Raw genomic sequence first — 26,723 nt, 5'->3', positions numbered from 1 at the left:
AATATGGACTGAGGGCTCTTTGTCAACGTGGCTCAAGTCTAGAGACAAATAAACCTCAGGTTCAGTCCCCCCTTTGCCATTTACTGGTCATGTGACTTTGGATAAGATGCTTCATCACATCAGTCTTTGCTGATCCCTCTGGGTGATAGATGTTTATTTTAAAAACTGTCTATCTCTAAGCAATGAGACTTAATTTAATTTTTTTGTACCCAAGTTTCCTAATCTGCAAGATGGGGACAATAATATCTATATCATGGTATTGTTACAAAGATTAAATAATTTAATATGCAAAACTCTGCTAAAAAGGTGAGGTTGGTGTTGGTGATGATAATATTGTTATTAATAATGATGGCGGTAGTGGTTTTATAGCACTGCGCTTAAGTGTTACTTTGGAGTCAAATTTAAGTTCAAATCCCAGATGTATGACCTTGAAGAAGTTACTCAGTCTCCTTAAGTTTCCACTTCCTCGGCAAAATGGAATAATAAGTCACTAAAGTGCGATGATAATGCGTGCCTCCCTCATAGGGTGGTGGTGAGACTAGTGTTCAGTGTGGGTCCTGGCATTCAGTAAGTGGTCAACAAACGGTAGCTATTGTTATTGTTGAAATCATTACTATTATACAACACCACAAGGGAATCTTTAACTTGAGACCTTGTCGAGATGGCAGAAGGGTCTTTTGGAAATGCCTCAGCTCGCAGTCTGTACTGATAATAGGTAACTTTCAAGGCAAAGTATAGACAATGACCTATAAAAGAAACAAGGATCTAATGTCTATCTCTTGGTTCCCCTTACTAAGCAGCATCCTTAGCCAGGGGCGGTTGGGCTAACAGTCTCAGTGCTGGGCCTGGCCAGTCAGCACTTGATGGGTCCACGCTGCCCTTGTGCCAAGCTTGCTGTTGACATCCAGTCCAGAGCCCCTAGAGCTGAGTCTCGGTCATTGTTTAAGCTCCTGGCCAGGGGATGTTCTGCGGGAGGGTTTTACTTGTTGACAGGAGAGGAAGGCCTGCAGGAGAGCCACTTTGTCCAGACTGTGTTGGCTCTATGGCCTGCAGGGCATCCTCTCTCTCCCAGATCATACAGTATATGAGGTGGGCTTCAAAGTCCCTCCAGGAGGGGAGGTACAGAGGTGGCCTGGAGTCTGCCTGAAAAACAATCCCCTTTTTAAGCCACAACAAGACACTCCTTGTGACTATCAAACATTTCCCAGCAACAGCCCTTGAAACAGCTCAGGCAAGCTTAACCCTGCTCATCACTGCTTAGTTACTTAGTGTCTAATATCTGGAGCAGCAGCGTCCCATCTAGTTCTCCTGCAGTGCTCGGAGGGAGACAAGGTAGTTACAAGGCATCTTGAGTTTATAGGTAAGGTGACAGAGGCCAGGGGACAGGCTTTACTTGGGGACAGCCGATGATTAGACAGAGAACCCAAGCCTCCAGCTATTTTTCTAAGTCTTGGGCCATGTCTCTTTCCTCTTAGTAGGCATGTCATGGGATCTCGAAAAACACAGCTCACTTCCCCCTGCCACCACCCCTGGCCACCTTCCTGTTCTTCAGACACACTAGTCCTTCCCTACCTCTGGACCTTTGCACTCTGTGCTCTCTGGCTTAGAAAGCACTTCCATATCATCGGGAGTAGATGCCACTTCAGTGTACATGTCACTGCCTCTAAGAAGCCTTCCCTGGTTACTCTAAAAGGAGCATTATTTGCCACCCTGCACCTCATTGTCCAGCCCAATGCCTTCATATTCCTTACCTCAGTATTTTATTTATTTTTATCTCCAAAATTTAGGCATGGAGTCTCAGGAATCATGTTTGCTGCTGCCTCCTGGCACTTGGCACACAGCATCACCTCAGACTCTGCAGCTACAACGCTTGCACTGGGCCCTGAACCAATGGGCAGAGGACCTGCACTGGGCCCTTGAAGCTATGCCCTCCCCACAGGGTAAGGAGGCCACAGGGCCAAGCTCACCCAGAGCTACTGCCTGTCCTTTGAGACCCCACTGCGGGTGCTCCAGGGCTGAGAATTCCCTGGCCACATGGCCCTAAACCACTTCCAGGGCTTGGGTGTGTCTTATATTCTCAAGGGTGGATCACACCACTGCAGTGAGACCCTGAAGCCTGAGGAGTGGCCAAGGGGAAGCATATGCAGCTGAGGCTCCTCAGCCCCCTAAGCAAGCAGGGCAGGTTGGTAGGGGACAAGCAGGGGAGGTTTCTAGCTGAGGGCTAGAGCCCGGAGGATGGGAAGGCAGCTCTCCATGCCACCAAGCTTTAATGCAGAAATCCAAGGAGCCCTAGAACTATGCATTTGAATCTGGTCTCCCTGGTCATTATAAGGATATATTATTGAACAGCGTGTTATTTCGATTTGTAACTTAAAATTTAGACATATGGCATGTGGCCCTCCAATTATTCTCTCATCCAGAGCCTGACAAACGTTAGGGGTGGGCCTGATAACATATAGCAGACAACCATTAACATTAGCCAAATCCAGAGAAGGACAGATACCATATGTTTGCACTCATAGGTCTAACAGGAAAACAGGAGAGACCTAATGGAGAACACGGGGGAGCGGAGGAGGGAGAGAGTGTTGGGGAGAGAGAGGGATATAAAACTTGAGAGACCACTGAATACTGAAAATGAACCAAGGGTTGAAGGGGAAGGGGGAGAGGGGAAAAGAGGTGGTGGTGATGGTAGAGGGCACTTATGGGGAAGAGCACCGGGTGTTGTATGGAAAACAATTTGACAATAAAATATTATGGAAAAAAAAACATTAGCCAAATAAATGTATAAATGAATGAATAACATTTAGGCCCCTACACCAACGCTTATGCAGTGGCAGCTGGGAGAAGTTTCTAGAAAGAGTAAAGCCAACCCAGTCAGTCTGGATATGCACAGCCCAAGCTTGTGCCATGGTGGGTCAAATCAAACTGCCTTGGGATTGCTGAACGACAGAGTCAGCCTCCCTAAGAATGGTAGCCAAAACAACCCCCCAATTTCTAAGGTGGCCTAGAAAGCAGTTTTGAGTTTTTTTGTGGATTTTATCCCCCTACTATGCCTTCCTTCAACCAGTGCTGCATGTCTGGCATATAGTCAGCTCCATCCTATTTTACTAGAAACTATGGGGCTTGTGGATAAGCCCTGCTAAGATAATATATTAACAAAAGAAGAAAAAAGAGTTAATTCTATAAAATGCAGTAACTGCTAAGTCAACTCCTTTTAAAACATTTTAGAGATTTTAAGGTCAAGAATTAATGGTCCGCGTACTTGAAAGGGATCAATTTATTTCTTCAGTGTTCATTTTCAGAATCAATCATTTTGCGTCACCTAGAGAACATAAGAAATTGAACTTGAGAGCACATTACCGTAAAACACTCATCAGCCTATGTACGACTTCCAGCTACTACAAGTCTTTTTCACATAAATCCCAAAGATAGTTGATTTCTCGATGCTTTGCTCTAAGTGTCATGGCTGGTAATAATGTAGTTCTGCAGAGGCGTTCTAAATAATGAGTAGCAAAGCGCAGGGCTTACAGGGATCAGTTCAAACCAACAAACAGCCAGAGCAAATCTACACAGGCTGGGCATGTGCTAGGTGCTGGCAGGGGCTTCTGGAGCAGCACCAGCAACTGTTTCAGGAAATGCATATAAAAATATGCACTTGCTTTTCCCTCCACTAGCTGAGTTATCCAGCAAGATGGGTTTGTTTGGGGTCTTGAATTACTTAAAGATTTATTCTGGAAAGTTGGAGGACGATAATTAGATGTCAGTGTATGTTTGGTCATATTTGTTAGGTTTCAGATGTATGAAAACATCCAACTGATGTTTTCCTAAAGGCTGATGCTATTTCCCCAATGCTTCAAATAATTGGTTAGGTGACCTTGGGCTAGCCTCAGCATGGCTGGATGTCTCCAGTGCTAACAGCCTAGAAAGCCCTGTGTTAATCAACATCACCAGAGGTTCTGACAGATCAGCTGCTTGGCTTTGGGAGACAAAACTCCAGATGAGTGAGGGGTGTTTACTTGGGCCATTTTGGCAGTTGCACACCCAGGGAACTGTGCTGAGAGCAGATTAGTAAGGGCAGCCTGCACAGAGAAAGCCTTAACAATTCAAGCCCCTAAGCATCATCTTTACTGAGAAGTGGCTGTGGATTAAATACACATTGAAATTACACACTCATCTCAAATTAGATTTCAGGCTGAGTGTCATCACTGAAGTGAAAATACAGCTGCAGCCCAAGGTCACCTGCTCTCCTCAAACTTCAGTGCTGATTGAATCAAGGTTAAATTCTCCCAAACTGCCACATAGTTCACACTGCATTTGTCTGGATGTGATGGGACACTTGGGGGGTGGAGGCACTACTGCGAGTTGCAGGGGTATGGCATGGGGGTGATCCCATCCCAGACTGTTCACTGACTATATATTTGACCTTGAGAAAATGTATTGTGTTCTATGATCACTAAGGTCCTGCCCACCTCTAACATTTTACAATCACTTCTTTCTAAGGAGAACTGGGTCAAAATTGATGCTGTGGACCTGCTTTCAAGTAGTCAAAGCAAAGATGTAGCAGTGATTGCAGATGCTGGCTGCACATTGAAGTCACCCAAGGACCTTTAACAATGACTGATGTAGGGTCTCACCCAGAGATTCTAATTTAGCAGGTCTGGGGGTAGCCTGGCCTTTAATGTTAAAAGCTCCCCAGACATACTAATGCACATCTAGGCTCAGAACCCCTGCTTTAGGGAGAGAATTACATGGGGTGTGTGGCGGTACTGTTAGTTACCCAGTCATTCATAGATCAGTTTTCCCTTGTCTTCTTCTCATTAAAAGACTAGAAAACTAAAATAATTTCCTCCCTTGCAGCTAAGAAGCCCACGTGATATCGTTGTGACCAATGAAATAGAAGTGGAATTCCTTGGGTGCAGATTCCAGGAAGGTTTTTTAAAGAACTCTGACTTGGCTGGGAAGTCCTTTGCATCTTGCCCATTGCTTTCTTTTTTTCTTCCTTCTTGTAGTGTAGATGCCATCCCTGGACCTGCAGCAGCCATATTATAACCAAATAGATAAAAGCCAAATGCTAACATAAAGATGGCAGAGCAATAAAAGAAAAGGGGCCTGGATCCTTGGGGTCTTCATGACCTGTGGTATCTGTCCTCTTGGCTACCCCAGAATTCCTTGATGCATGAAATAAATTAATCCTTTTAATTATTTCAGCCAATGTCCATCATATCTTGTCTTGGATGTGGCCCAACACCATCTTTAAATGATACAAAACACCAAAAGTCTTAAAGAGTATCCGCCTTCTCCAGGTCTCAATTTTATAGCATGGACACAAAGTGAGAGACACTTTGTTTGCTTAGTTTAATAATGGCCATTACACCTAAACTACTTTTACACTTAACCAAGAAGTCATGTTGTTATTTGCTGTGGAAGTGCTCCCCACAGGGCTTACACTTTGACAGAATCACCTGGAGCCTCACTACTTGCTTGAGCTTACAGATCTTGGAAAATGGTGCTAATATTTAACTACCAATGGGACCCCAAACTGCCTCACCAAAGCTGGCTAGGTGAAAGGCCTGTGTGCTCAAGGGTGTACGAGTGGGGGGCAAGAGTACAGTTATATGGAAGAGAGGCTCAATAAACCTCAAGAGCTTTCTTAAAAGATATGATATCTCTCAATAACTAGCCCCAGAATCTATGCTGCTGGGGTGGGGGTGCGGAAGTTACTTCTCTTGCAGCCTTCACTTCCTCACTTGCCCTAGGTCTCCTTCCTACATGCACACTCCCACAAGTACAGGGGGGAGACTAAGTGTTAACCATATTTATGTCCCCTGCACCTAGCAGAGGACCTGGTAGATAGTAGGTGCTCACTAAATGTTCATTAAATGAATGAACACACACTTGTCCTCCCACTTGGCTCACAGTCATCTACATGTACCCACCATCTGTGCAGTGAGAAATCTAATTTGTTCTACTTACAAACTTGTTTTCTTCTCTTACTACTTTCTCCGGGTGACTCTACTGCCATTCCTACCTTCAATGCTGGTGTTAAGAAAGAGAAATGGGAAAACAATGGGAAAGACTTATAGATTGAGGGAGGTTATTTTTTGTTTTAAGTACATGTGTGTCTGAGGATGGTAGTAATCTAGTAGATCAGGACAGATTCAAGATGCAGAGGAGAGAGAAGAGAAACAAAGGGACAAGGTGCTTGAGAAGGTGAAAGGGGACTTGAGTCAGGGCCCATGTGGGGGTTGACCTTTGAGAGGAGGAGGAGCACTTTCTCTACTGAAACAGGAGAGAAGGTAAGCCTATGTCAGTGGACTTGTAAGTTTGGCTTCTACTTTCTTAATAAAATAGAAAATGAGATCCACAGCTGAGAATACCAGTAGCAGTAAAGGTACAAAAGGTTGAGAAACAGAAGCTAGTTTTTGAGATCCAATCAACCCATCAAACGGTCTTAATTGTCTAATACTAACTTATGCAAAAAATGGGCATGGAGTTATTTTCTCACGCTAAATCAAAGTAAGTTACTGCAGTCTCTCCCTATATTTCAGCATCATCAATTCCTACCCTTTTCATAGTGATGGTAAGGGAAGGAGAGTCAGAGAGTCTAATTTGGACTATAGCAGGTGAAATTTGGGAAATTCAGAGAAGTCAAAATGAGGGCACATAGAACCTAAAATATGATGATTGAGAGAAGCAAAGATTTAATAAGCAGTTCTGAGGTCTCTGGCCATCCTTTGGCAAAGTTTCCAATGCTTCCATAAGACTTATAGTAGAAACAACAATCTTAACATCCCAAGATTATAGTAACTTTACCTCAGTCAACCTCAATCCCTTCTACACAGTGACATTAACAGAGATGTCCTAAAATATGGAGGTAGGAGTGTAAGAGATAGAGAAAAAACAATGGGGCAGTTTTCCCTGTTTAGACCCCACAAAATTCCCTGGGAATATCTCCTGGCACACTGCCAAGAATCCCTCACCTGGCAGGGAAGAAGGATCATCTCAAAAAGGGGGTAGGTAGTAACTAAGAACCAAGAATGAGGAGGGGCCTGAACTTCCATCTAGTCCTGAGGAACCATGATTCTTGGTTTCCCTAGTACACAGAGAGAAGGCTGTGAGGGCCACAACTTGTGTGCAGAACTGAAGAAAAATACTGACCTACATTCAAGAGAGCCCTGCCTATCCTGCTAATTCAGTGGCCACTGTAATTCCTATCTTCTTTCTCCTTCATCTGTGCTTCTCCCCGTCAGAACCTCTACATCTTCCTCTCTTTTCTCAAAGTGATCCCAGGGGGAAAAAATCTAGATAACTCCTTAATCTTAACATGTTTCAAATATTTGACCATGCCTCTTCTCCTGACTGACACTTGTAACACTAGAAATTTGTGGAGTTTCTATAGAAGTAGAGTCTTATGGTGAGTGCCTTTGTAAAATACTGGCTTTAACATTGTGGAGTTGTATACACTTGAAAAGACTGATATTTGTTAAGGAATTAAGATTAATGAGTTGACATGCTTTTATGATGGGAAAAGAGATAATGTTGAGATCCATATTCAGCCTTCTATTCAAATATAAAATCACATGGCAGAGCATCTAGATGGTTCCAAACCAGTGGTTGGCCAGAGTATGGGACTCTGCGGCTTTTGAAAGTGCACATTTATTTTTAAATGAGAAAAAAAAAAAAAAAGAATGTTGGAGTATAGGTAGGAATGGTTATGCTGAGAAAGTTTGCCTAGAGTAATCTCACATCATGGGAAATATCCTGGTTCATTTGGCAGAGGAAATCCAGTGTTTCCACTCAAGGTGGTAGGAGATAATTCTAAGGAATTTAATGTTTAAAAAGAAAAAAAGTAAGAGAAGGCAAAGTAGAGAGAAAACAAAAGGATGTTGAGACCCCAAATATACATCTGCCCTTGGATCACAATTTCTCTGCCACTGGGCATCTAACCTGTTAGAATCCTAACAGATCTTGCCCAATGGTCTTCAGTCAGGATCCCAAAGAAAGACAAGCCAAGAATCCCATTTGCTCTTACTCTGTTTGGAATACCTCCACATTAGCTCAACTTTCCATTAATGCCACTGACTTTAGACTTCTGGATAACTAACATAAGAAAGAAAGTGGTTCTGTTATCAAGCATCCTAAATAGCTCCTTGTTATCATCACCAAGATCTGAAGTTATGTGTTGTCCTCCTTGTGATCTCATTAATCTCTGTTTTCCAGGGGGAGCTGTACAATTACAAAGAATGACTCAGTGGGAGTCTGTAACAGCTGTCCGACTGTGGTACCACCAGGCCACAGGCTCGCTTGCCTGAGTGGACCGGGAATGCCTATTAGGGGCAGACAGGGCAAGCAACAAGGGTTTAAGCTAATCAAAGTACAAGGCTTGTTTAGAATTTATTGACGTGTTGTTAAATGTGTTGCAGTTTTTCCTAGTATGATGGCCGTTTGTTTATTGATTTTTCAAAAGAGCTTTCAATATTGTGGTTTGTTTATCATGGGGGTTTGAGCTGTTGAAAGTTGGCCTCAAAATTGATGTAATTAACTGGTTTTCATTTGTTCTGTTTAATTGATGTTGTATTGCAGACAAAAAAGTGTATGTTGAGGAGGGGTTATCGTTTTATAGTTAGCTAGATGTTGTTTTTGGCTTTTAGAGCCTTCTGGTTACTCAACAAAAACTTTCCAAGTGTTAGCTCCTCTTTGATTATTAGCTTTATGATGATTACTTTGCCATTATGCTTAATCAACAGCTGTGCGGAAACTCGTTTTAGTCATATTTTTCCTGCTTAGAAATTAGCAGATGAAGGATAATTCCCACCAAAGAGCTCTTCAGTTCTGATTGGCTGCCTCCTGTCTAACATTGTTGAAAATAAAAAATGAAAACAAACTTAAAGAAAACATAAGGCCTTTATTTTTACTTCATAAATAAAGTATGAACTCTTGGCTTTTTTTCCATCTGGAGGTGACAATGAGTTTCTCATTTCTCTATCCTGAGACCAACCATTTTTACCAGATGATGGTTATTTCATTAACTAGATTAATTAAGCTAGATTAAAGGTGATCTTTACAGTATGTGACTTAAACAGCCACAGAGTTGTGAAGGATGACATTTCTTAATTAATTCTCTGGTATTTAAGTAATGAACTTTTCCTTTCTACATATTTCAAAGAAACACCAGAACTTTGCACAAGATGGGCTGGAAAGGTTCAGAGAGACCATCTAACCCATGGCTTGCTTGTGGACATGGGAGTAGATGTACCCCAGAGGGCTTCCAGAGGTTCCCAGAGACCATGGCTCCAAAGAAGTCAAGACCTACAGAACAAACCCAACTCTTTCATTTTACAAAACTAGAAACTAAGAGGGTCTTAGAGTCAGTAGTGGCAGAGGTAGGATTAAGAAGCAAGGTTCTCAGGACCTCTTGTGTTTCAGAAAAGCGACCACTTTCTCTAATCTGGCATTACTGTTAGCACTTCTTACTGGAGGCTCAGCACCACCTCATGACAACTGCCATCTGACTTCTGCTCTGACAATAAATTTGGATGAGTGTATGATGTTCAGTGAGATCCGTTGGACAAATGAGCTCTTCCGACCTCAAACAGTAACTGAAGATGATGGACGGTTGTTTGTTTCTCTTGTACCACTGATACTGAGTGCCATGAGGAATCTATAAGCCATGGTTTATAAAAATTCCAGTTCCAAAATGAAATAATGAGTGTACAACACCATCAAGGACCAGCCGTGCAATTAAGCACTGGTCTTTAGATTTAAATGCTTTTGTGACCCCAAAGATTATCACACTATTAACAAACAGCAATTTGGAAGGTGTTGAAAGTACATTACATATAACTTTATATAATTTCCTTAGGTTTCAGATGTTATTGATACTTCACTATGAAATAATCTTATAACATTGGAATAAAACATGGGAAGGATAGGTGAAACCTTCATGGTCTAGAATCTCTCTTTTTTTAAGATTTTATTTTTAATTACTCTCTACACCCAATATTGGGCTTGAATTTACAACCCTGAGATCAAGAGCCTCGTGCTCCACCGACTGAGTCAGCCTGGGGCGCCCGTGGTCTAGGATATCTTACGGGTCTGAACATCAAAACAAATAAACCAACAAGCAAGCAAATGACCTACAGAGCTGATATACTCAAAAGCAATGCTGCTCAAACTTTATGTGTTAGAATCATCTGGAGGTTTTGATAAAACACAGATTGCTAAGCCCTCCCCTGGAGGTTCTCATTCAGTAGATCTGGGATAGAGCCTGAGAATTTGCAGCTCTAGCGTGTTTCCAAATGAGCCTGATGCTGCTGATCCAGTGATCACACTTTAAGAACCACTTGTCCAAAGCTAATAATTATCAACTGCTACTGGCTTTACAGTACCATCTTTACACTTACATACATGACTAACACTTGAATTAAGTGCCTCTGAAATGCCTGTCCCTAAGCAATCATTTGTCTGTTTGCCTCACCTTCCATTATACACACATCTGTCCCTTCCTCTTGTCCCCCCCCCCCACCACCACTACACAAACACCCTGTATTCCTTTAGGGCAAGGGGAAGGACAAGGGCAAAGAAGATTGAGTTCTTTTTTGGGTCTCCCACAAAGTCTGGCATAGTATCTTCAAAGCTTGTTGCCTTGATTTGCAGTAGAACAAAACTCAAGATAAGGGGGATAAGGGATTTTAAAAATCCACTCAGGCTTTAAGGTTTCAATATTCATCATCTCCATGGCAGGCACAAGTTAGCTGTTCACTAACTCCATTTCCCCCTGTCAATCCAGTGTACATAGCTGGATTATACTTTCCAGCCTCCCCTGGAGTAGGATGTAGTCTTGTGACTGATTCCTAGTCAAAGGAATGTGCATTGTTTCCAGGACTGACCCCCAAGAACCACCCACACAGCATCCTCCATGCTTTTCCCTCTCCACTGGCTCTAGACACTTTAGCAGATAAAATGCTGATGAAGGACGGTAAGACAAATGCAGCCTGGGCTCCCACAGCACTGCTGAAGGAGAATTGCTCCAATCGGGACCTGTTTTGAACTTTCTGAGGACTAGAAGTAAACTTCTATGTCCACTACGATTTTGGAGTGTCTGCCTGTCCTAGCCGTAAACGATTCCACAGCCTCAGCTCTTATTTCACAGATGCCTAGACTGTGGAAACAGCATCTGTGGAGTCTTCTTATTTCGGACTCTCTACCTCTCCCTCTTCATCCACAAGCATCCAACTCATTGTGTCTTGATGTAAATGGTTTCCACTGTCACAGTAAGCAACTCCTCAAAGCCTGTAAGCCTGCCACCGGCTGACAACTCTCACCCTGTATCCATGCAGTCCACATCCTATGGCTAACCATCTAGGTTAAGCACCTCTTTGAACACAGAACTGTTCATTAAGCGCCCCCAATATGCCTCCACAGTCCTGGATGTCTTCAGGAGAGGACTTAAAGAGAGGTCAGTGCCCTGATGTCTGCAATCCTCCTGCATGAATCTCCCCTGGCCCTGAAGGGCTCAGATTCCCTGGGGCTCTCATTCTGGTTGAGAATATGGGTTAGGAGGTTTCCTCCCAAATTGTGCAAAAGAGCCCAGGAACATGGCAGAGACTAATTGGTCCTGACTCTGAAGGCCCCAGCTAAGATCACTTGGAGGCCTAGTGAGGAAGAGAGAGGAATTATTTTTTTTTTCAAGTGTCCTACATCCAGCTCTTGTACTGGACACTTTATATGCATTTTTTAAAATTAGTGCCTGGCCTGAATCCTTCCAACTCCAAAGCTAGTGTTTTTTGCTAGCATAGCATAGAGCTTCTCAAAAATCTTCCCAGGAATATGCCACATTGGGGAGACTCCAAACTCCTTGTGATAGACACTACATTTTAAAAAATTCTTCTTAAGTTTATTTATTTATTTTGAGAGAGACAGATCGAGTGGGGAAAGGGTAGAGAGAGAGGGAGACAGAGAATCTCAAGCAGATTCCGCATTGCCAGCACAGAGCCAGAAGGGGGCTTGAACCCATGAAACCATGAGATCATGACCTGAGCCAAAACCAAGAGTCAAACACTTAACCCACTGGGCTACCTAGGCACCCCTATAATTTTTTTAATGTTTACTTATTTTTGAGAGAGAGAGAAGGAGAGGAGGAGATATAAAATCTGAAGAAGGCTCCAGGCTCTGAGCTGTCAGAACAGAGCCTGATGCAGGACTTGAACTCACAAACTGTGAGATCATGGCCTGAGTTGAATTCAGAGGCTTAACCAACTGAGCCATATAGGCACCCCTAGACACTACATTTTTACCAGCAGACCCCCAGTTGTGGTTTAGTTAGTTTTAGAATGTGCCCAACTACTATCCCCGACCCCTTGCCACTGGAGGCTGGGTACACAACTCACCTGAGCTAATACGGTATAAACACAATTGTTTAGGTAGAGCTTCTAGGAAAGCTCCTTAAGGCAACAGCAGATAGCTAGAATATATTTTTTTTCTTTATTTGTGTACTTTTTTTTTTTTTAATATTTTGTCCTTCTTCTTCCTGCCTGAAACTCAGATGTCATCACGTCTGGAGGTAGAGTTAATATATTGTAACCATAGGGCAACAAAATGACATCACAGAACTGCATACCAGCTCCATGCTGCCTCCCTCTGGATTTCTTTTACATGAGAAAAACATAAAAACACATATTTGTTTAAGCCACCATTGCTTCAGGTTTTCTGTTACTTGCAGTCAAACAAGATTCTAAGGGCTTCCCCTTTGAACCAATCTACTATAGAAATGGTAGTAGATCTCCTGGCTTTTCTTGCTAAAGCACATACCAGGTCTTCTGGCTCCTTTCCCAAACCACGCCCTTTAGAGTTTCTCTGGAGGGTCCCTACTGACAGGAGTGTGCAGGCTGGGATCCCAGCACTGAATAGGCACCAGGTGAAAGGGCAGTGTTTGTACTCCGAAAGGAACTTCACCCTCCCACAGCAACTGAACCCTCCTACCCAAGCAAGCATACAGCCAATTGTGTATTTAAAAGGACATGGAACAGCACGTATATGCACATGCCTAAACCACTAAATCATGGCATAGGCAGTGGTCTTTCAGCTTATTCCAAACAACTATCAGGACTCCCCAGCTACATAGGAAGTTTCCCAAATGAGACTAACCTGGTTCTAATCTCAGGTCACTGTGAGGCCTTGTGCCTTGCTTCTAGTTGCTCTCCAGCAGCAACCATTGCACTGGAAACAAAGATGAAGAGCATGAGAAGACTGCTCATGAGACACATTTGAAACACCCCCAAGGATTCACAGAAATAACTGGCGAGAGACATTTGCTCTGATTACTATGGCTGTGTAGTAAATCACCCCAAAACTTAGAGGCTTAGGACTACAATAAGAATTCAGTTCCAGGAATTCAAATGGGGCACAGAAGGCTGGCTTGGCTCTGTTTCTCAATGTCCACAGCCTCGGCTGGCAGACTCAAAGGCAGGAAGCTGAAATCATCAGACGACTCATTCATTCACATGTCTGGTGGTTGATGCTGGCTGTTGGCTGAGGGCCGAGCTCAGGCTGTCAGTTGAGCATCCACATGCGGCCTCTCCATGTGGGCCTGAGATTCTCACAACATGATTCTAAGGACAAGTGTCCCAAGAGACAGGACTGGATTACCTTTTAAAACCTAGGCTTGGAAGTCATCCTGAGTCATTTCTCTGCGTTGGTTCAAAGGAAGGGACCATGAACTCCACAAGGGTGGCATGTTAATGTCACGTTGTAAGAGCACTTGAGATGCAACATACACACACACACACACACACACACACACACACACATACATGTCAGTACAGTTATCTTTGGAAAATACAATCTGCCACAACATTGAAAAAATGTGGATGCCCTATTTTTATACTGGTGGGTGGGAGATGGAGACGGAGGCAAGAGACAGGGATACATGGTTATTGCCACAGACCAGGTGAGAACTGAATGACCTGTTCAACTTTACAGTTTATATGTATTCTCGGGCCCTTGCTATCTGAGTCAGTTTGGGCTATTATAACGAAGTACCATAGACTGGCTTATAAACAACAGAAACTTATTCCCCACAGTTCCAGAGGCTGGGAAATCCAAGATCAGGGTGTCAGCACAGTCAGGTTTCGATGAGGACCCTCTTTGGGGTTGCAGATTGCCAACTTCTCATTTCTTCCTTACACGACAGAAGGAGTAAGGAAGCTCTCTAGGGCCCTTTCACAAGAGCACTAGTGCCATTCATGAGGCTTCACCCTAATGACCTAATCACCCCTAACGCCCTCATCTCTGAATATTTTCACATTTGGGGTTAGGATTTCAAAATACTAATTCCAAGGTGACACAAACATTCACTCCATTACATGCGCATTTATTCCATTGTTTGGACTATAAGATCCTTTGTCCACAATTTGCATTATTGTGTCTTTTCCTGTCCCAACTCCCCCTTCCAGCTCCACTTCACATTTCCCCCTTGGTAGAGCTGAGCACACTCCCTCACCCCACAGGAGGGCCTTGCCAAGGAGCAGAATTCATTTCTGTAACACCTAAATGGTTATATTACTCCACCAACAGTAGTTAATATCAAACATCGGTGGGGCATTATCTGACTATCCATTCTCTGGTGTTCTTTTAAGCATCTAATATTTAAGTGTAAATTTCCAATTATATCTAGAAGTATATATTGACTTACTGTAACTACAAACCAAGATGCAGTAAACATGCTGGGAAGAGCTTGCCAAAATATTACTTTTAAGAGCCTATTAAGGAGCTTTAATATTTTATTTTGGATTATGCAGATACAGTTTATAAACAATGTTGTTAAAAAATAATGGGGATGAGAAAGCCTTTCTATCTCTTTCCTTATATCTGGGTAGAAGGAATAAAGTACAAATGTAAGTCTTCACCCCACCGGGCCAGAAGTGGAGTGACTCCTGACTCCTGGTCTCTCCAGATTGATAACAGAGATCCCCTAACTCCACATCACTTCTCAACAATGACCAGCATCTGTCGAGAGCTTATCATGTACCAGCTACTTTCAGTACATCTTCTCACTGGATTCTCACGATGATCCTGACAAGGGACCATTATCCCCATTTCACAGAGCTAATACATGGCACCACTTGGATATGAACTCACACTTGCCTAATTCTAAAGCTCTGCACTTCAGATCATCCTGCACCCCCTCTCTACTGGTGCTGTGGTAGGTTACATGCTAGAGCCTTGGTAGGTGGGGTCAGCAGGGAGTTCACCAGGCAGGCAGGGATCCCCAACCCCTACTGGGAATAACAAGATCAGAGTTCAAATCTTAGCTCTTCTTTCTCCTGTGACCTTCAACAAACCACTCATGAATCTCATTTTCTTCTACATCCTCTAAAATAACTTATTTATTGAGCACTTACTATATATCAAGCACTTTGAATTATCTCATTTAATCCTTATATAACCTTATAAATTATTACTATTATTACTTCTATTTATAGAGGAGGAAACTGAGGTTTTGGGTAGTTAGGTGAGCTGTCTAAGACTGAAGAACTGATGGTAGAGCCAGATAAACCCAGGTCTGTCTGACTCCATGGCTTCAACTCCTGACCACCCACATAACTGTCCCTGTTAACACTTTCCTCATCCATCTTGTTAGAACAAACATAATGATATTTGTGCAAAGCATTTTACAAATGTTCACCATCAAACAAGTGTTAGCTATTATGATTCTAGTTATGATAGGAAAACTGTACTGGAAGAGAGACATGGACTCTTTGGGAATAAATGTCCACATAAACAGAGAAGTCCGGAATCCTGGAGCCAGTGTTCTCTGGATCCAAAGACCGGCAGCCAGAATGCTGTATTTATTGGATGGTTCCACTTAGCAGTATCCATTTTGTTCAGCTTCAAGAAAAAGTAAATCACTGCAAATGTCTTTCCAATCTGCTTTAATTATAGATTAGCCTTGTCAATCTTAATAAAATTGTGCCTCATGTTTGAGGTTTATATATGGAGAAGTGCTCACAAGCAATTACTTTTGTTTCCCAAGTCTGTCATTTAAAAAATTCTTATAATTCACAGCTTGATCCCCTTAACTCTATTCTTAGACTCATTTTTAACCTGACTCTGTTTAAGATTAATTCATAGCCCCATGATATTGAGCAACTTAAATGTCACATTAGTGACTTAGTCATTGATTTTATATTTCTGTCCAGACTAGTAGACTTGAAGCAGGAAACAGTGACAACCGAGTACTAAAAATGTGCAGTTTCTTCTGAATAATACGATTTTATTATTAAAATAAGACGAACTTTTTAAAATTAGGAAATATTCAAGATTCATGACTCTAAAGGTGCCTGGGTGGCTTAGTTGGTTAACTGTCTGACTTCGGCTCAGGTCATGACTTAATGGTTTGTGGGTTCAAGCCCCACATCAGGCTCCATGCTGATAGTGTGGAGCCTGCTTGGGATTCTCCTCCCCTACTTGCGCTCTTTCTCTCTCAAAATAAATAAATAAACTTAAAAGAATAATTAAAGGTGGGGCATCTGGGTGACTCAGTCGATTAAGTAGCCAATTTCAGCTCAGGTCATGATCTCACAGTTCATGGGTTCAAGCCCCATGTCAGGCTCTGTGCTGACCATTTGCTCAGAGCCTGGAGCCTGCTTCTGATTCTGTGTCTCCCTCTCTCTCTGACCATCCCCAGCTCTCGCTCTGTGTCTCTCTTTCTCAAAAGTAAATAATAAAAAAAATTTAGAAAAAAAAAGAATAATTAAAGGGGCACCTGAGTGGCTAAGTCGGTTAAGTGTCCAACTTCAGCTCAGGTTATGATCTCACGGTTTGTGAGTTCGAGCCCTGCATTGGCTCCATGCTGCAGCTCAGACTTGGAGCCTGCTTTGGATCTGTGTGTCCCTCGCTCTCTGCCCCTCCCCTGCTCATACTCTGTCTCTGTTTCTCAAAAATAAACAAACATTAAAAAATTTTTTTTAAATAACTAAAAAAATTAAAAGATTCATGATTCTAAGGATTTTCTTGTGGTCTTTCTGAAAAAGCAGCACTTCCTTTGTTGCCCTGGCAAAACCCAGTCCATGGGAATTTAGCCTATATTGAAGAAACCTAGCTTCTTAAAATATTAACTAGAGTTTCAGCTAAGAAAAAAACCTGGCAGAGAAGGAGTGTGGGGGAGTTCCTTAGTCACATAAGTTAGGGAAATGCTACCTTATATTGTTCCTTCATAGAGAATCACAATGTACCTTAACAAATTAAAGGCTCTGAAAAACCCTGCAGTAGTGAAGTTCACATAGTTTTCTGTAACTGGATATTTCCCAAACTTATTTGACCATAAAACCATTTTTCCAAATAACAATAACATCACATAGAACTTATCTTCTGTGAGACTTTGGTAAAGGCTATTATAATTGATTCGGAAATAAAAACGTCTGGGGTATGTGACCAAACGACTTGAACTTCCCAAGACATATTGTAGCTAAGAGTATAATTTTTTTATTTTGAGAGAAGGAGAGAGAGAGAGAGAGAGAGAGAGAGGGAAAGCAGGAGCATGGAAGGGACAGAGAGAGAGGAAGAATCCAAAGCAGGCTGCAGGCTCTGAGCTGTCAGCACAGAGCCTGACATGGGACTCAAACTCACTGACTACAAGATCATGACCTGAGCCAAAGTCAGATACTCAACCAACTGAGCCACCCAGGTGTCCCGAGAGTATAATTTCTTATGTTGAGATTATATCCTAAAGACAATTTGGTGATGCACAGTAACACTGAAAAGCTCACAGCATACTTTAAACACCCGACAAATTTGGCGTTATTTATTTACATCACAACTTATTCCAAAAAGATTTGTTGTAGCTTATTACATAAATATAAATGGGGAAATGTGAATCAAACAAAAAATAAATTGGATTAGAACACCATGGCTATAATAAAGAAGAAACATAATACAGAGGGAAGAGAGGAGGCACTAGCACAAATGTCACTAAACTTTACATTTAGTTCTGAGCTGCCCAGCAACCAAAGCGAAAAGGGATTCGTGGCTATTTACATAATTACCATGATGAAAAAGAAGAAAGTTTTAACAGGCCCAATCCATAAGAAAAACAAGGCTTTGTTGAACTGAATTCTAAAAGTAATCATTCAAAGGGAGAATTTCACTGGAGACATAAAGCCTCCAGCCATTTTCCAAATGCAGTAACAAATTTATGTGGCTAATTCTTATAGCTTTGCCAAAGATAAAGCTCAGGGCCAAATATTAAATTCTACAAAGTTAATGGGTTCCATTTGTCTTTGGCTGATTCAGGAAGACAAGTTACAAATCTAATAAAATCATGATAGCCCTAAGACAAATTAGCTTTGTACTTCACCATTTTCAAAACCAAACTAACAGGCAAGAAAAGATAATGCACTCTTTCTAGTTAAATAAAAATAGCTAACACTTACATAGATCTCACTATGTGCCAAGCAGTATTCTAAGCACTTTATATATATCTATTCATTTAATCTTCATAACCATTCTATAAGGTAGATGATATCCTTTATTCTACAGATGGGGAAAATACACACTCAGATTCAGTGCTTAAGGTCACATAGCAGTACTAACACTTTCTGCGGTCACTAGCAACTTTTCCATGTAGATGGATGGGAGAAATGGGCCTAGTCTTAGGCAACAGAGGAGGAAATACTACTCGCTCCAATCTATAGAATCAGAGCAATCATGTCATTTGTTATCGCTGCATCCTGAAAGCTGTAGAAGGTGGTTCAGGGCCACTGTATCAGTCAAGGTCCAACCAGAAAAATAAATCATTCTGAGTATTTAAAACAGAGGGGATTAAATTAAATACAAGAAACTGGTTACACAGGAAGAGCTAAGAAACCCCCAGGAGGGCGCAAAGCAGTCCAGAGGTTAACAACAATGGGAAGGAAGGAGCCTGGGGGGTTGGGGTTACCCACAGCAAACGTGTCCACGGAAGCCATGGAAGGGAGCCATCGGAGAGCTCCAGGGCTCCCACTCAGGCTTCTCCCTTCCCCCTCTCCAATATCCCACTGGCTGAACACTGCCAGAATCCCAGTACCCTCTAGGGATCAGCCCTTGTGTGACACAGGATAGAGCTGTGAATGGTGAGAAATGGATCTAAAGCAAAAACGCCCAGGGCTGGCCCAGGTACTAACAGTATGAATGTGAAATTGTGTCTTCCAGTAGCTGGAGCCTATGGGCCCCTCAGGAGGCAAATTGCTATAAATAGCGGCTAGAGCAAAATCATGGAATAGTTACGTAGGAGAGGGGTACATAAACTTAGGTAAATTAATTCCATAAAGATGCCTTCAGTATCAGTTGGGTACAAGCTGTCAAGGCAGTTTCCTACATGGTGTGGCCATGGCCCTTTGGAGTTCTGGAAGCTCTTCATGGATGTGCTCCCAACTCTAATCAGTTCATGCCGTCCTAGCTGAAGCCCACACCTATATGGTGATGCCTGTCCCATGCTTTTCCCCCTCTCTGCAGGTCAAAACCATATAAGATGCAACTCCAATGTCACCTACCCTCTGTAATTTATACTACTCCTTTTTTTTTTTTTTAGTTTTCTTTTTTCTTATGTTTATTTTGTTTTTGTGTGAGAGAGAGACAGAGCACGAGAGGGGGAGGAGCAAAGAGAAAGGGGGAGACAGAATTCAAAGCAGGCTCCAGGCTCTGAGCTGTCAGCACAGAGCCCAACCTGGGGCTCGAACTCACAAACCGCAAGATCATAACCCGAGCCAAAGTCGGACGCTTAACCGACTGAGCCACCCAGGCACCCCAAAATGGCCTTAGCTTAATATGGGCATAGTGAGAGAGAGCAGGTCCTGTGACTTGCGTGCCGCAGGATAAACTTTGCTGCAGCAGGTTAGAAGAGTGACCCAACAGCAAATCAGGACTATAGGAAAATGGCCTGCTGACAGGAACATTTGAGATGTTTGCCTCATGAATTTTGCATAGAACACAGGCAGGCACAGAGGAGCTGCATTCACACAACACAGTGATGATGTGGCTCGTGGGGAACACTTCACGAGCCCCGCAAAGTCATCAAAAGTGCGCCAGTACACAGAAAAGTGGAAAACCACTTTTCTACAGAGGCACAGACACAACGCCTACTGCTACGAACTGATTTCTAGAAACCTGAAGATTAAGATATGCACACAACCTCCCAAAGCGTGAGGTAGAAAATGAGAATTGCCACAAGTGGGAGATGATGATTAGAGGATTCCTAGAAGAAAGAGACAACTTGTAAACGAGGAAGGTGGATTGGGGGTGAGTAGTATAAATTACAGAGGGTAGGTGACATTGGAGTTGCATCTTATGTGGTTTTGACCTGCAGAGAGGGGGAAAAGAGAATTCCTGGTGGAAGGCACAGCCAAAGGGAAGGGACGATGTCTCTAAAGCAGGGAGTTGGAGAGCTGAATCAGGGAGTCACTTATTGAAGGAAAGGTGCAGGAAGGGACCAGGTGGAAAATCAAAATGAAAAAGAAGATTAAGAGGCCCTTTTAAAATTCATAGATAAATCTACAATGGAAATTGTTAACGTACAATTTGGATATTTGGTCTATATTCACAGTCTTTTAAGGCAAGTGTCTTGGAAGACGGTTGTCCATGTCATTTAATGTTGGAAGTGGGACGCTGGGTACATGTTCCACAGCCCTGTCCAGGGGTTAATGGCAGGCTCAGAGGCAGTGACACTAGTCCTGCCGCCCTGTAGCTAGAAAGTCATGGGCAGGGTGCTAAGCAAGAACAAGCCCTTCACACTCAATCCAGGTGTGCAGAGAATATTCAGAAAAAAATATTAACGACCAATTTTTCCTCATAATGGAAGGGACGCAAAGGGTATATTACTAGTTTCAAGTTAAAATAATGGAGTGTAAAAATGTTTCACCTTATTCATTTCATGCTTTATGATTTTTCTGCCAACGTGAGCATTTGACTGGTACATACACCTACTGACAAATATATTCTAACTTCAATAGTCTGACCATTTAAAAAAAGAATGAGTGAGAATGAATTCATTCAGCTGATATAACTGGAATTCTAATTTCAGATCTTCTTGGCTTCACTAAATATATCTCATAATATTTGTGGTTCTGTTTTTATATCTCCAGCAAAAAAAAAAAAAAAAAAAAACCAGAAAGCTTGCCATGAGAAATTAATAAATTGCTATAAAGCAAAATTTAAATATAGAAGGTTACACCACTCGTAAATAGCATTGTATAGTCATTTTGTGTTTCAGAACCTAATATAGCCTATTTTCCCAAGTAGAAAACTTCACATGTTGATGAGCACTGGACGGCTTAGTTCATGTATAAAGAATGGAACATAATGAAGGAGGGAAATTTCTTGCTTACAGAAATGCATACAAAAATGGCTGGCCTGTCATATTATCCAAACCTTTATTAATGTGTTCTTGAAAACGGCCAAAAAACTGACAGAAATGATTTCCTTGGAAGAATCTGGTATTCCTGGTCTAGAACACAGTCCAGCTCGACTCTCATGTTCCTTAAAAATTGGCTGGTCTCTCATTGCAACAGGGATTATCAGAGAGAAGACAAGGGCTCCCCACAGGGGCACCCTGAGCCATGCCCAAGTCAGTGAGGGAGTAAGATGCTTACTCACCCTCTTCAAGGGGCCCTGGATTCCACTTTCAATACAGCTACCCCTTTACTCTGGCTCTAACCTCTCTTCACCTGGAAGTCATAAGAATGACTTCAGCCCATTGCACAGGAATGAATTGCGGAGAAGACAAAACAATGCACACAGAAGTGCTCTGAAAAGCTGAAAGATCAAATAGAATGTAGATGTTAGTATTTTCATAAGGTCTTGAAAGTTCTCAACCTTTGTTTCCAATTTCCAAGTCTGGGAGAAAGATTTCTGTTTCCTTTTGCACCTAATTTGAACCAAAGATACAAACATCTCACTTTGACTTTTCTCCTGCTTCAAGCATTTGGCTTGAAGAAACCTTTTTGTCAGCAAGCTGCCAACTAATAGAGCTGAAAGGAAATCCAAACTCCACTCCAAGTCAGGGGTGCAGGGGTGGAGAGAATAGGAAACATTACTGGAACTTTCTTGGTCCAGGAAGAAACGGAACAGGACTATAGAGGTAATTATAATCATACAACCTGTTACAAACCCTGCAGAGGACCAGATTTGGTTTAAAAATTGTAGAACAGGAGGAGATGGCTTGACTCTACCTCAGGCTAACCTAGGAGAGAATCTCAACATTGAGGTAGAAATTACATAGGTTTTGCCCCCAAGCATGAGATGATGGTGAAGGATGTTCCCACCTCAGGAACTTGTCCTCATGCAGTTTCCTCTGCCTGGAACACACCTTTCCTCTTCACTTTGTCTTTTCTTAAGGAGCTATTTTTAAAAATTTATTCTTGAAAGAGAGAGAGCAGGGGAGGGGCAGAGAGAGAAAATCCCAAGCAGACTCCGCACTGTCAGCACAGAGCCAGACCTGGGGCTTGAACCCATGAACTGTGAGATCATGACCAGAGCTGAAATCAAGACTCAGATGCCTGGGGCACCTGGGTGGCTCAGTTGGTTAAGTGTCTAACTTCAGCTCAGGTCATGATCTCTTGGTTCATGAGTTCCAGCCCCATGTAGGGCTCTGTAAGAACTGCTCAGAGCCTGGAGCCTGCCTCTCTCTTTGCCCCTTCCCTCCTCTTACTCCATCTCTCTCTCTTTCTCAAAAATAAATAAAACATAAAGAGCCACTGAGGCACTCCCTCAAGGAAGGGAAGTCTTTCTTAGGGAAGACTCTCCTGCTGACACCCCCACCACACCTCATTCCAGAACCGGTGTCCAGTGTAAAAAAGCTAAACTCCTTTATAATCACTGCTGGAATTAGTGATTCACTAATTTGACTGATTAGTGTCAGTTCTCACTCCCCTCCCCCGTAAACTCTGTGAGGACAGGGAAGAGTTTGCCTTTATAAAAACCCCACAACAGAATACGGCATCTCCTAACTCAGAGTGGGCCCTCATTAAATATTTATTAAATAAGTAATCAAAGAAATACGATCTGAAAAGAACTTCAAAGCAGATTATTTCAGATCACAAATTATTTCTATACAGGCAAATGGTGCAAATATATGCTGTTTACAACAAAATCCTTAATTAACTGTTGCTCAGGGAGAACATATTGCAAATGGAGGAAAACCATAAAATGAGAAGGTTAATAAATCAGTAATAAGAAGTTAATAGTAAGAAAATATGCTGCATGCTCTGAATAAAGCATTCTTATGGACTGGATGGTTTCCAAGATCCCAGCTGCCCATGTTTAGACATTTTGAAGAAGGGACATGAAAGAGCAGAACTATTGTTTCCCAAGCTGGAAGGCACACCTCCTTGTCAGCGGACATCAGACAGAAATTCCCTTCTGGACCAGGGGTCACATGATAGAACAAAAAGTTTCATGAGGAGGCCAACCGTCTTTCTCAAGCCAGCAGGACAGTTCCCAGAGGCACAGGTAAGATAGCAGCCAGTTTTGTTGCATCATGTTTACTTTCTTGTTTTAAAAAGTTGAAAGTGTGGCTAATTTGGCATTCATTCATATGAGTGTAAATAAATGAGGAAGATAAAATTTCCAAACCATATTATTTAAGCAGTACAGCAAGATAAAAACAGTTAATGTTCTTAATTTCTATCAAGCTATATGCTCCAAGAGACCACTCTTTTTTGGAAGGAAGTTCCCATCCCCCTTCCATCTGTTTTTTTCTCTCACACACACTTATTTACACACAATTTGGTGGCAATTTTCAACAAAACTAGGTTTCTTTTTAATTTTTACATTATGATCTTTGTTTATCTTTCAGTTATTCTATGGAACATATAACTATATTCTATTTTCCTCACTAACTTGAATTTATAACTATCTGTGAGCCAAATCTGCCCCCATTCATATGCGTGTTAAACAAATATAAAGAATAAGGATGCTGAGTAATAAAGATCGGGTCTCGCCTGGAGCTTTTAAAGCTACAGTGTTTCTTTTCGTTCCTTTGAAAGGTTGTGCACGAGAAATCACATTACAAATAAAAATGAATTAAGTGAGACCGAGAGGCCAGAGAAGAAACACAGAGGCGCCAGCTTCTGTGGAGGGTCTTTAATGGATGATATTTTGAGGCTATCAATTTGGAAAGAAAAAAATTAAGTGAAAGTCCATTTTAACTCTGCCAGTGTTTTATTTTATACAGGATTTTTGTTGATCTTCTACTCTGTCCTAATATGCAAACAAATTCTAACTCCTTAAAGGCAGACTGAAATTAAAGCATTCAAATGCGCTTGTTTAGTAATTTCAAAATAACAATAAGGCATTTTCACCTATGTATCACCAACCACACCACTCCCCCTTTATTTTTGTCATTGCTCCTACTACTACCACTAGCAAAAATCCTAACAGATCAGATAATAAAGACCCAAAGAGGTCTTTATGTTTTTTTTCAACTTCGTACTCAAAGCCTTCATCCTTGAACTTGCTTGAAAATTGTTAATTTATTTTTTCTTTGGGAAAGTAAGAATAAATCATGACCAGAGAGGAAACTGCCGCTTGTTGCCCTTTGTGGAGTCTCTCCTTGACTCCATTTAAAGGCAAAAGGGAGTACAGACCTGAGTTTACTCCATGTCAGGAGAGGAATCCTTTTTTTCCCTATAATGCAACCATCTAGCAGAGTTCCTTGAATATAGAAAATGTTCAATGTAAATCTGGCAAAAAAAAAAAAAAAAGGAGGGGTGATTAAAGAATAATGCAATCTTTATTGTTTAAAAATGAATCATTTCCACTCCTTTATCTGACTACAATTTGAAACCCCTTTACAAAACAGGTTTGGCTATTTAACAAATAATCAAGCTTTACCAAATAGGTTTAAGGACTCCCCACAGAGAAATAGGCCAGGGCACAGAGAAATGTTGTGGCTTTAGGAGAGTTTAGAAAGAAGGACCTGTGCTCAACTAAGTTTCACATGAAGTAACCTGTCTGAGTGGCACTGCCAAGCTTCTCCAAAAGGGGAAAGGATCGTTTTAGATCATTTTAGAGTATGAGGCTAAGTAAGGTGTTCCCAGGAGCAGAAAATATTTCAAATGTTTTCATTTAGTCAGGGCAATGGCCTGTTTAAATCAAACCACCACTCCTACCTTAGTTCATAAGGCTATTGGGGAGATACAGTGTGACTTACTCTGTAAGAAATCTGCTTTTATCTGGCCTACATCTGAATTCTGCTTGTCTCTGTATTTTCCTTTGCTTTTACTTTTTTCTCTCAGTGACTATGGAATTTCCTGTTTTATTTTTCTATAGGGGTCCCAATGTTTAAGGGATAAAGAAATGAATAAATCCTAATCCTAAAAGATAATTGTCTGTTTCAATCTCCCTTCATAAAAGCACAAGCTCCTGGCTTCTCCACGGTGTCACTCTAAAGATGTTTCTTGAAGCCACCACCCAGCAGATAAGTTGTTTATGGGTCAGGAACCACGGTAACTGTCCTCCCTCCCCTGCCCTAAGGGCCATCCCCAGGGAGTAGGGAGTGACTTCAAGGACAGGTGCTCTGTCCCCTGTGCTAAGTGAAAGCACAGACTCCCTTTAAAGACAAACTGCAAATAAGAATAACCTTGAGAAAGACCCTTATACGCGGATCAATGCTCAGGAAAGTTGCCTACTACTTACAACCCCCCTTTGACATTTCAAGGATGTGTTTCACTCTAGAGAACAGGCCTCGTTCCACCCCAAAACCCATATCCATGTTTTGTGCCTCGGGTTCAGTGGGGACTTATCGGATGAGCGCCGTATCCTCTCTTTGGACAACTACAGTGACCTTGGCAGAGGGCTCTCCAGCCTCCCAGGGGATACTTCTGTGGTGCCTTGACTTAAGCCTCTGCGGGGAATTCTTTATCAGTTCTGGAGGTCTTGCTTCACAGCCCCAAGGATCTGCCCAGAACCATCCGGCGGTCTCCACGCCCCCGCCCCCAAGCTCTGCGACGGCTGCGGGGTTGCGCTAGCCATTAATGGACATCATCCATTTTTAATCAGAAAGATCAGAAGAAAGATGGTAAGCGAATCCCAGTCGCAAGTCAATTTAAATAACATTCCTGGGGAAATCCAATCACTTAAAACTGAGACACCTACGCGAGCAAGAGCCCCCGCCCGACTGGCAAGGAAGAGCGCGACGGCTGAATTAATCAAGATCAGGGGGCTCCAGAGCAGAGCGTGGAGCGTTAACCCTTCCAGCCCCGGAGGGTAACAAGGGGGCTTGCAAAAGCGCGGACGGCCAGGGCGAAGATGCCCACGGCAGCCACGCACAGGCTGCCTCTGCCATCTTGGGCGGCTCCGAACGCCCAGAGCTCTACCCGGGAGGCTGGGCGCGCGCGGTTAAGGTCAGAAGCTCAGGAGGCCGCTCCGGCGGCGAGGAGCGGCCGCCTCCCGCAGCCTCGGCGCGCCTAGGGCTCCTCCTTCCGCCCAAGCGTGGCCAAGTGAGGACTGCTCCGGCCGCAGGTAGCCGAGGCGCGGCAGGCGGTGCGCGGGACCCAGCGGAGCGCCCAGGGAGGGGCCGACGGACACGCGGACAGACGGATCCCTCAACCCCCGCCCGGGACTTTAGCAACGGTCTGCGCGGGCCATGTGGGGGCCCGGGGTCACAGCCGAGGGCCTGTCGGTGGCGCCGGCACCGCCGCAGCTGCTGCCGCTGCTGCTACTGCTGACGCTGGCGCTGGTGGCGCCCTCGC

General features: G+C 42.8%; 1 long non-coding RNA gene across 2 annotated transcripts in view; it reads right to left on the bottom strand.

Annotated features, from left to right (window-relative positions):
• Positions 1–3,278: 3,278 nt before the first annotated feature.
• LOC115292070 overlaps positions 3,279–26,723 on the bottom strand; it is a 24,274-nt gene continuing 829 nt past the window's right edge. The window contains exons 1-3 of one of the 2 annotated variants that reach the window (XR_003908786.1): positions 24,618–24,696; positions 13,147–13,218; positions 3,279–3,322 (exon numbers count right to left, since the gene is read on the bottom strand). This is a non-coding gene — a long non-coding RNA (uncharacterized LOC115292070). Of the gene's footprint in view, positions 3,323–13,146; positions 13,219–24,617; positions 24,697–26,723 lie in introns of those variants that run through there. The other variant, XR_003908787.1, reaches the window with a different exon arrangement.

This window comes from Suricata suricatta, chromosome 5, assembly GCF_006229205.1.
Source record: "Suricata suricatta isolate VVHF042 chromosome 5, meerkat_22Aug2017_6uvM2_HiC, whole genome shotgun sequence".
NCBI lineage: Eukaryota > Metazoa > Chordata > Mammalia > Carnivora > Herpestidae > Suricata > Suricata suricatta.
The sequence above is the reverse complement of the archived record's forward strand: the minus strand, read 5'-3'. Positions and strand labels throughout refer to the sequence as shown.